This window comes from Gossypium arboreum, chromosome 12 (genome assembly GCF_025698485.1).
Source record: "Gossypium arboreum isolate Shixiya-1 chromosome 12, ASM2569848v2, whole genome shotgun sequence".
Classification (NCBI taxonomy): domain Eukaryota; kingdom Viridiplantae; phylum Streptophyta; class Magnoliopsida; order Malvales; family Malvaceae; genus Gossypium; species Gossypium arboreum.
In genome coordinates this window covers 93297610-93309256 of record NC_069081.1, presented here as the reverse complement: position 1 = coordinate 93309256, position 11647 = coordinate 93297610, and the positions used below count along the sequence as shown (strand labels likewise).

Below are 11647 nucleotides of genomic sequence, written 5' to 3'. Positions count from 1 at the left end.
CGTAAGATTTTGTAAAGGTTAAAAAAATATGGAAAAAGCTTTTCATACTGTTTCTTGGAAGTGATTTTTGTCGATAAGGTTGAAGATATAGGGAAACAAAATCCCCAACCTCGAGGTTTCGACTCTTAGAATCAACTTGGGATTTCATACGAGATTGAGCTTTAAGCAAGTTATCCTTCAAAAGCTTCAACATGTCATTTCGTTGGATTAGTTGTTGCTCCAACTCCGCCACTGCGTCTCGCCAAGAACATAAAGCGGTGACGGATCACAACCATAAATTATCTTGAAAAGAGTAATATTTACTGTTATGTGAAAACTAGTATTAAAAGAGAATTCAACCCACGGAAAAAATCTACTCCATTTGGTAGGATGTTCTTGTGCAAAACAGTGAAAGTAGGCTTCTAAACATCGATTGACCACTTCTGTTTGGCCATCAGTTTAAGGGTGGTAACTTGTGCTCATCCGTAATTTTGTTTTACTTGGTTTGAAAAGTTCTTGCTAAAAATTGCTTAGGAAAATAACATCTCGGTCAAATACAATCGAACGTGGAAAACTATAGAGTCTAAAAATTTCATTGCAAAAATTCACAACAACTATCTTGGCTGTAAAAGGATGAGCCAAGGGAATAAAGTGAGTATATTTACTCAAACGGTCTACCACTACAAGAATCGTCTCAAAACGGTGTGTCTTAGGAAGGCCCATAATAAAATCAAGAGAGATGTCTTCCAAGATACGATCCGGAATCAACAAAAGTTGGAGGAGACCAGCTGACGCCGAAGCTTGATATTTATTTTGTTGGCATTACAAACAGTTTTGGACATAGTGACGAACATTTTGTTTTAATTGAGGCCAAAAGAACTATGCTGACAGCCGTTTAACAGTCTTCAAATATCCTCCATGGCTTACGATAGGAGTATTGTAAAACTCAAAAAGAATCTTCTGCTTGAGGGCTGCAGTGTCAGGAATAACCAACCTGTTTTTATAATAGAGCATTTGCCCTACAATAACAAAATCTGAGAAATAAGTAGGATTAAACATTAGTGACAGCATAATATGACTAGCATAAGGATCCACTTTGAGTGTCTATAGTAAATCCAACAAATCCAAGCTAAATGAAAGTGCTAGAGATAAAAAAAATTAGCAGAATATGGTTTGCGGAAAAGCACATCAGCTATCTTTTTTTTTCCTGCCTTGTAGATAATGGAAAAGTCAAATAGCATTAGTTTCATCAAGAATCACTACTGTTCGATTGTTGTAATAATCTGTTCCAACAAGAACTCAAGCGTATAGTGGTCTGTTTTGACAAAAAAATGCCTCCCCAATAGATAATGTTTCCATTTCTGTAATGCCAATACCAAAGCAAGTAATTCTCAGTCATATGCTAATTTTATGCTATTCGTAAAGGAAAGCCTTTTACTAAAATAGGCTATTGAATGCTCAGTCTGCAATAAGATTTCGCCCATTCATTCAGATGATACATCACATTCTTCAATGAATGGTTGTGAAAAATCTAAAAGGCGTAATACTAGAACTGTCGTCAATGCGTGCTTGAGGTTATTGAATGCTTCTTTCGCAATTGGAGACCATTGGAAGTCATCTTTCTTAGAGAGTTGATAAGAGGACGTGCCATTAGCCCATAGTTCCTAATGAATTTGCGTTAGTATCCCGTCAGGCCTAGAAATCCACGTAACTCCTTTAGGTTGGTAGGTACATGCTAGAACTGGACTACTTAGATTTTGGTCTGATCAACATATATTCCTTGAGAATTTACTATATGTCTAAGAAAATATATGTGGTTGGTCGAAATGGCACTTGGAAGCTTTGGCATGATATATGTTGTTACAGAGTAGATCAAGAGCTATACGAAGGTGTTGTAAGTGTTGGTTCATATCATTGCTGTAAATAAGGATAACATCGAAGAATACTAGAACAAATTTTTGCAAATAAGGCCTAAACAGATCATCATAGCAACTTGAAATGGTAATAGCGTTTGTGAGACCAAATGGTATGACTACAAATTCGTAATGCTCTAAGTGCATTCTGAATGTTGTATTGGTTATGTCTTCTAGTTTAAGTCTGATATGATGGTAGCCAGAACAGAAGTCGATCTTGGAAAAGATCGTAGCCCATTATAATTCATTTAACAATTGTTAAAGGCATGGTAATCGACACACATCCTTCAAGTATGGTTTTTTTTTTACTAAAAATATTGGGCTAACAAAGGGGCTAGTGTTGGGTCGAATAAATCCAATGGTTAAAAGTTCAGCTACTTGTTTTTCTATTTCAATTTTTTGGTTATAAGTATAACAGTATGGTTGAATGTTTGGAGGTTGGGTATTGGGTATAAGAGGAAAGGGTGGTAAAGTACTCAGCTCTTGGAAAATAGCTTGGTATATAGAAAATAACAATTGCAGAGGGCTAAATGATACCTGGGCATGGTTAACTTCAGTAAAAAAATACTGAAATGTGGCAGTAGCTGTAGTTTTTGATGGCTCTCCTTATAGTTTATACTTTTTCCCGTCAATCGAGAAGATAAGGAACATTTTATTCTTGTTTACTTGCACCGTGTTGAGGGTAGCAAACCACTAGATGTCTAAAACCACATCGACTCCTCTAATATTAAAACGGTAAAAATCTTATATAATCTTCAACCCAAGAAGCTGGATCTTTACATTGCGACAAACATAATTACAATATATGATGTCCCCATTGCCGATCTAGACCTCAAAAGATGGCAAAATTTGTGTCTTCAGATTCAATTCCTTGACAATGGTATCAGCTATGAAATTGTATATAGAGCCACTGTCAATAAGAATTAAAACTTCTTTGGTCTCAATGTCCCCTTTAAGCTTCATGGTGGTGGTATTTGTTTCCCCAATATGGCATGAAAACTAAGCATTACCAAGTCATTTTGCTAAAGATTATCAACTTCCTCAGTCGGGCAAGTGTCTTGCTTATCATCTTCTTCGGTAACCTCTAAAAGTGAGAAAGACACTATTTTGCAATGATGGCCAAGATCGTATTTTTCGTTGCATCTAAAACAAAGCCCCTTGGCTTCTTACTTGTATCTCAATATCCCAATTTCGACCGCGGTTGTTAAAGGGCATATTCGCGACTAGTTGGGGTATGTTACCTTGTCCTTATCGAGAGATAGGAGGACGAGATTGTCATAGAACGGGGTTAGGCTTACTTGAATTGGACCAAAGGGTTCCTTTTGAACCACGTGTTGAGCCTACTTTGAACTCATATTTGAGCGGCAGACTCATTGCTTTGTAGATTGCCCGTGGTTTATGGATGCGCACATCAACCTTTAAACCTTCTCCCAATCCATTGAGAAAAACCATGATAGAAAATGATCAAACCAATTTGTTACTCGAGCTAACCTTTTTGCAATCTCTTGGCTATATTATTGGACAGTACCAGTCTACGTGATGTTTCAAAGATACTCATCAAGATTTTGAAATTCTGCTGGCCCTTAATTTTCATGTAATGCCCAGACCAACTAATCCCAATAAAGGATGTCTTGTTCAAAGTTAAGCCATTAAAATAAATCAAGAGCATCACCTTCAAGGTACATTATTGCTATGTCTACTTTAAGCTCTTTTTAGAGTTTGATAATAGCAAAGATATTTTTTCGCTTTGAGAATCCACCTACGTGGGTCGCCACCATCAAAATTGGGAAATTTAATTTTTGTATGGGGACGGGGTACTGGATTTCTTTTCCACTAGGGTTGAGCAGCATCATCATTATCTAAAAGCTAGTTGTTGCGTTGTTCTCACGGCTTTTCTGGTTTCTTTTTCGTCTTTCTTTGTCTCGAGGGTTGATTGTATTGGAAGCAGAATGTTGATAAGTTTGGGATTGAATTTTTAAGGCTACTACCTCTACTTTAAGTGTTTTCGCGACTTCCAATTTGGATACCATGGCAGCTAATTTAGTGGCTATAGGGTCAGAAGTTTGATTGGATGATACTAACAATTTTATTGTGTTTTATTGGAAGGATTACAAGTACTTTAGGTGGTGACTACCATCTTTATTTCCCGGAAACAGAACCAAATATGATAGGAGCAAGGAGATAAAGAGAAATACTAGAATGATAAAATAGAAAATAAAAAAAAACTAAAAATTTACTTGTAGGATTAGTCCGATTCGAGATGAACCACTCTCCCAAATAATACTTTTCAATAAAAAAAGACTCCTATCCTACTAAAGAGTTTCCTAAGTTATTTATACTAACAATCTCAGGTAATAACCTCAACTAACAAGCTTAAATAAAAGAACATAATATACAGCCAAAGTGGTTTCTATTTCAAATTAGTGTATCCAAGGTGGTTCCATGATTTGGGCTAACTGACTAAATCTGGCTTCTTCCATATTTTTTCCACGTGCCTTAGATTTCTACTTTGAGTATACTTGTAGAGGAGTTGCATCACAAACTCACCAGTCACATAAGACACGTTAGACTATTCAAATTATTTCGCAATTAACCCCACAACCATACAGACAAACTTATATACCTAAATGTGAAATGAATGCAACAGATTAAAAATCTCACCCATCCAGCCAAACACCACTCCGATCACCCTGCACACTATAATAGGGCCATGTTAGACCCAACCACCTTACACACCACATAAGACCTTAATAGGGCATATCTGCCCTACACACTACAAATGTAGAACTAAGCCACTTGAGCAAAATTATACAACTAAGCTGGTATACATATAGCATAGTGCGGTAAACCGTTATATAAAAAATTTGCAGTTAAACTCTAAATCAATCTTCCTTCTCTTCATTACCAAATCCCAAAATTTAATGCATCTGCAAAATGCAAACTACATGCAGGCAATCATACAGAATAAGACTACACATATTCAGTTGCCCAGACTCAGTCTCAAATTAACTTGTATTCCATTATTAAGTATTGTCTCAATTCTATAAATCACATCACATTAACGCTTAACAAGCCATTAAATTAATTCTATAATTACAAATACACACACGAGTCTAAGCTAAAATAAAGACCAAAACACAATTACCAAAGCTTAACCGAGCGTCAGATTACACAGAAATATAAAACGAGTTAGTTTATAACACAACACAAAAATTTGCAAATAGGGTTGCACGGTCGTGTGCCCCGGTCGTGTAGGAGGGTCTAGGTTGTGTAAAGGTCGACATGGCCATGTAACAAAGGCACACGGCAGTGTGAAAGAGGCACACACCCATGTGACGAGTTACATGGCCATGTGAGTAGTTCGTGTAACTCATTGTGCAAAAGTGTAAAATGTAACAAAATTAAGAAGCAGAGTGGAAACGACCGTGTGGAAAACTCCTACACACATGCCCGTGTAAAAATAAAAAATATCCCCAAATATGGCACTGAAAAACGTCAAAAACCCTAATTTCACAGCATTACACAGCCGAGTGGACCGCCTATGTGTGGCACACTCCCGTGTGGTCATCCGTGTAGTCACGAAGCCACAACGAAATAGGCTGTAAGTTATGATTTTGCGATAGCAACACAACCCCTAATCACTAATAGTTCAAAAAAACACCTTAAAATGGGATCACAAGCACCAAGAATTGACCGATTTGCCTCCACAAGACTGTTCTAAACCTTCAATTTCACATATAACCAAACTATAAGAACTTAAATTAATCGACATAAAAGAAATGGAAACAAATCTGTCATTAACCCCAATAAACACAACCTAATTGATTCACATCCGATTAAACGAAACACACAAAAGCAATCAACTTTTGACCACCGGACAATAACAAAAAAAGAAAAAAAAATGCAAAAACTAAAGATGCAAAGAGAAAACAAGCAAAAAACTAAAAACTAGGGAAAACAGAAGAAAATGAAAGAGTAAGAACGTGAGAAAGATTTTAGGATAACCTCCCCTTTCAAATTAAAAATAAAATCAAAATAAATAAGTATTTAAAACTTAAAAACAAAACTAGAATAAAATTAATTCCTCTTAAACACACACTACCACTGAACCAGCAGACTCATTCTGACTTTAAAATGCAAAAACTAACTCAACTGTTTAACCTACTCACTGACCCTAACTACAAACCTCAAAACTTCTAACTCCAAATTTCGAGGTGTTATAAAAATAATAAACAAACCGTAAACCCTAAACCTAATCCCTAATTTGAAAATAACCCAAAAACCTAATCAAACACAGGGAAAAATTACATCCCCATTAATTCTTTTTCCTAAGGTGCGTCCACATTAGCGCCCTTTTGCTGACACGAGAAAAAACGCGTCTTTATCAACACGCTTTCCTGCGGTTTCCCCTAAAAACGCATTCACATAGTACATTTTAATGTTTTCAGTCCATTCTAGTGATTATTTTTTGGAGAAGCCCATTTCCGTAAATAATTTCGAAAATGGGCTTTTTTCTGGTACCATGCCCTGTAAGATGATGACACTGCTGAAATTCTTTGGATAAAATCAAGTTTTGCTTATCTTGTATATACCTGAGTTCTCAGTCCTTTGCATATGAACCTCGACAAGAATGTTGCTTTTTCGGGTGAATCAAAATCAGAGCTGTCGTCCGACGAGACATCAGAGTCGTAGAAAGGGTCCACTGTAAATTGGTTCTTTTCTTTCATTGCCAATATATAATCATATGTTCCCATTCCCTGTAACAAGAATCAACACATTCAATTGAGAGCAATGATACAACAAAATATGAAATTGAGAGCACAAATTAACAAGGAACCAAATGGTCAAATTTCCTAGCACAGGCTAAAAGAATGAGGATTTGAGATCATAGGGCATGGTGATGTGACATGCTCATACTTGTTATAATTACCAATGTGGTACACCATGAAATAGAGACAAAATTTCCTTAATTTCACAACTTCATATTGTAAGTGTTAAAATAGCCATATGATGCAAAGATATTTCAATGGAGTGGTCATATAATGATTATCTCCCACCAAAACTCTATACTGCAAACTGACCACATGGAAATTACCTCATTTCATGTGCAAAACTTACAATGGAGATGTTGAAGAATGTGATGGGGAATCTTATTTTAGTCTACTACATTATGTGTTAGAAACTAATCAAAGAAGGAAGCATCGATTGAACACAGGTGAACTAACAAAAAAGATTTGATATCAAGTCTTCAATTGACACCAATCTCGAGTTTGATCCCTGGATAACCCCTACCCCTTCCTTATTTTACTTACCTTTCTTATCAGAACTACATGAAAGAAGAAAAGTTGTCCCATTGCAGTTGATCCATAAACAGTAAACAAAGCCAACAAAACCTATAACTTTTACAAGAGTTGAGACAAACCCAAACCAGATTTTTTGCATTCAAAATGAACTCCAATAAGAGAGATTTTCCAATGTGGAAAAGAGATAATAATATTTACTGTTATAGTGGCAAGAAATTCTTTAGGGAACTTTATGTAAAGCCTTTTCTCCAGTTCTTGCTCTATTCCCTTCTTGTCCACAAAGCACCTAATAAATATAGCAATTGCAGTGCCTCCTTCTAGAATCAGCTATTGTAACAGTAACAATTAATTGTTAGGACACCATAATAAACTTAGAATTTGAAGCCTTTTTGGAGCATTTGAAGGACATAGAAAAGCCACTTACCATTAGCAAGACAAAAATCGTTAGAAGAATGACTGGTGTATAGTTTCTTTTGCCTACACAATTGATCAACCACCGATATATAACATAAAAACAAGCAAATCTATATCAATAAACATAAATTGGTTCTAAAATTACACTAAAAACTTAAAAAGGAAACAAAAACTGACAGACCAAAATTGGTTCTTACCCTGAAATGATGATCAAAACCTTCAACACACTAGTTGCAAGTCCTACAATGCTTGCTATGTTTTTCACCTAAGATAAAGCATAGAAGAATGTAAAAGGTTTTTTTCCGATGCAATCAATCATTATAAGCACTAAACTAAATAACTAATTATAACTAAAAGAACCCATGCATTTACATAAGGTGAGACTCAAATCTCAAAGTCTCTAGGGCCTCAATCTTGCCATAGAGACAAAGCCTCATTAGTGTAAATGATAAATGCAAGTAGTGATTTTGTTTTTGTTTGGAAAGCTAGAAAAAGAGTGCAAACCTCAAAATCACATAGAGAACAATAAGAGATATTATCATCCTCTTTAACATCAGGTGAAACTGCATCATTTTTCATGACAAGGGGAAATGGTAACAATGGTTCCATTTGGAAATTGGTTTTCCATGGATCCAAATACTTCCTCCTTACAAAAGTCCTTAGAATCTTCTTCTCCAGCCTCCTAAAAAACCTTACAACAATCTGGGTCAATATGAATCCATAATTTGGCTTCAAAATCCCTTTAGATTTCCCTTTTATCTTCTTCTTAAAGCTGGTTTTATCAGTAGGATCAATAGCAGTACACCTAACAAACAGGAATATAACTGAGAATGCCTGTAAATGAAAAAAAAAAAAACAAATCAAACCCCATTGAAAGTTAGCAATAAGAAAACACAAAAAAGGGGTTCACATTTTTGGTTTGTGAAGAACATTACCACAAAGGAAAAGACCGTTGTGGTAGTGATTTCAGCTATTCTGTTCCCAAGCAAAAGCCCTAAAAATGTATAAAATGTCACAACTAGGAAACTAAAGACTGCCATTCCCACCATCTGAAAAAAAAAAACCCAACAATTTTGATTTCAGCCAAAAAATAACCATAAAGAGTTCCAAAGCAAAAGATGGGTTTTTAACTTTTATTTACCTGTAAAGGATGGAGAGGTCGCTGCCAACCATGGCGTCTCATGATCCTCATCATGCTCTTAAAACTTTATTTTGTTTTTCAATTTTTTGAATACAAAACTAAAACAACAGCAGATTTTTTTGGGGTATTAAAGTAACTTAAATAAATTCAAGCTACTTATGAAACAATGCCAAAATCCATGGTATATGGTTTCAAAGTTGAAACTATGAAATTTCCTTTTGTTTTGCTTTAGTGAATATATGTTGGCTCTTGAATCCCCTCAAACGTTCGATTTTTGGAAAGGCGATTTGAAATTTGAATGGCGATTGTGGATGTAAAATCTGGCCCATCATCTAACGGCTGTAAATTCATCACCGCCATCATCATAATTTCTTTTTGGTTAAAATTTAGTCCCTCGACGCGAATGGACTTGGCACCCCAGTTCGATTCCTCTAGGCCGTAACACCAAAGCTTTCACGTGAAGGCTTTCCGTGCCGTTTTGACTCCAAATTTGAGGCTATTTTCAACCTTTTTCAAGGCTTAAAGTCCTAGCTACTATTGTAACCCTTTTTTAGGTAAAATAGACTTCATAAATAGGATTTTTTAGAGGGTTAGAAAGAACTTTTACTTTTGTAGAGTTTTTAGCTTATTGTAATTTTTATTGTTTTTGTTCTTTTATTTAGCATTTGCATGTGTTTTATGTAATTATAAATATTCAGTTTTATTGAAAATTAGGTTTAAATTTAGTTGCTTAGAATATTTGTGTTGTTAATTAAAATAATTAAATCTATAATTATTTAATTGATTCTAATGCTTGTAAGAAACAACGTAGTTTGATATAAGCTATGTATGCAATTTATATTGTGTGAACATGCAATCTCATCTAAGTAAACCCCACTTGTGTGTGTTTGTTGGTTAGAATTGGACCTCTCTTTCTTAATGTTATCAGTAAGCTAACTCCTCTGTGCAAAGTTGTAGGATTATTTATTGATAAGGGAAATCATTTCAATGAGTTTCCTCTCGGTTATTGACAAGGTAAGGTTGTATGTGAATAGGGTTGTATACACAAACCTCAAACATGGATTGTAAAACAAACATAGAAAGTGCCAAACAAACATGAATAGGGTTGTATGTGAATAGTGTAGTTTCTTGATAACTTGCATATTTAGAGTTCTTTTAATTTAGTTTCCATAGTATCTTAGGAGCTAATTATAGCATTTAGATTAGTTTTTATTGCATTTTATAGTTTTTATTGGATTAATTAGATTTTATTTAAATTTTGTTCATTCCTTTTATCATTTTTAGATTTAGTTTAGATTTATTGGTTATTTTCCTTTTTCCCATTATAGGTCTTAGATGAAGAATGGAAGACTAAGAGCATATAGTAAAAAGTAGTGAAGAGAAGTCTTTCGCTCCACTGGATTTGATTCAGTGTGGTGGAGCATGCTCTCTAATTTAGAATTTGACAGTGAGTGTTTTGCTCTACTGCAATTTTTGCGTTCGGTGGAGTGGCACGATTAAAACCCTAAAAATAAGGGTGATGAGATTTAAGAGGAAAAAAAAGAGGAAAAGAGTAGGAAAGAACAACTCTTTCATAAGAGTAACTTCAAACTTGCAAAGACAAGAAGAAAAAAGAGATCTGAAGCGCTCAACATAAATTCTTCAACTATTTTTTCTCTAGATTATTTCTTTTTACTTTTTTTATGCAAGTTTGTTTTGAATCTCTTTTTGTGTGGTTTTCTCAACTCAATATGAATCAAACTCTATTTTCTTGGAATAAAGATGGATCCTATTTCTTATTTAATTAATTTATTTTCTTTTTGATTGTTTGATCTTTACTAATTATTTATTCAAGTTTGTGCTTATTTAATCTACTTACATGATCACCAAGTTGCATTAATTTGATAATCTTGATTTGTCTTGGAAGAGAAAATTAAGGTTTAGATCTAGACAAAATAAATTAGGATTAACTTCAGTAGTGCTAATGAATAAATTAATTTGCGGCTAGGATAAGAATATACATGATGTCCTAATCAACCTAATAGGTTTATTCTTAGTGACTTCACCTAACTTGCTTAGCATAGGAATATAGCTAGTGGGGAAGGGTGATTAACTTAGCTAGATATCGGAAGGATCCAACAATGTCATTGAATCCTGGAATAATAATTACATAGATTGAACAATTGAACAAGAGATAATTGATTAACTGAGTTAGGTAAAGTTAGAGTTACAAGTCTTTAAAATTGATTGAGAAATTTAGAAATTTTCATTGTTTTAGTTTAATAAAATCTCCTTAATTAGCTTAGTTTAATTTAATAGTAATTAGAATTTATTTTATTGATATGGATTAGATAAAAATTGAATAGTTGGTACTTAGCAGTTTAGAATTTGATCATTGTGGGAACGATATCTTCTTATCACTTTATTACTTAAACGACATGTGCATTTGCATTACAAATTTTCACTCATCATTTATCGTTTAACTAAGGGGAAAGGCTCCTATTACCCTCTAGCTTTGTCCTATTTAAAACATGTAGATCAAATTTTAAGTACATGCACACTTGTTACATAGACAAAGTTGATTTAGTCTTAAAGAAAAAAACGTAAAGTTTAATAATAATGTGTGTTTTTGAACATATTAAGTATACAAGTTATTCATGTAGTTAATATAAATGTGTTTCAAATTTGATAACCACATATTTTGAACATGCTCCATATCAGACCTAACCTATAATTTAATGTACAAGTTAATAACCAGGCTAATAAAAGAACTTGATTGATGCATGTGAATCTACAGGCGCAAGCAAGTGTCATGGGTCGAGACTAAAGTTCTGGTCATGTGCGGCCTTAAGCTGGTTCCTATGACAACAAGCCAAAGTCATCATTCAATTCTTGCTTAGAAAAGTTTTCGCACACTT

At 34.4% G+C, this 11647-nt stretch overlaps 1 pseudogene; it reads right to left on the bottom strand.

Moving 5' to 3' along the window:
• Positions 1–468: 468 nt before the first annotated feature.
• Positions 469–9313, bottom strand: LOC108477738 (protein S-acyltransferase 18-like; annotated as a pseudogene).
• Between the last annotated feature and the right edge of the window lie 2334 nt (positions 9314–11647).